Consider the following 291-nt stretch of genomic DNA (forward strand, 5'->3'; position numbering starts at 1 on the left):
GCTTCTTGAATCTTGAATCTTAATCAGTTGTTCTCTATTGTCATTGTTATGTATTGAATATAACATGAAATATCCATAAAATATGTAATTTAGTAATGTATTAAATGTTTAGCTTAGTCTGTAATAATAATCCCAGGGAAAATAATTTCCCCCTGGGATTTCTGATTCTGATCTGATTAGTCTGATGTGTTTTAAGTGTTTTACTATTTGATGTTGTTTTGCTGCTTTTATGTTTTTATGTAAAGTGTCTTTGAGTATTTAGAAAAGCACTTATAAATAAAATGTATTATT

This window comes from Morone saxatilis, unplaced genomic scaffold (genome assembly GCF_004916995.1).
Source record: "Morone saxatilis isolate NCDOM2014 unplaced genomic scaffold, NCSU_SB_2.0 Contig5, whole genome shotgun sequence".
Taxonomy (NCBI): domain Eukaryota; kingdom Metazoa; phylum Chordata; class Actinopteri; family Moronidae; genus Morone; species Morone saxatilis.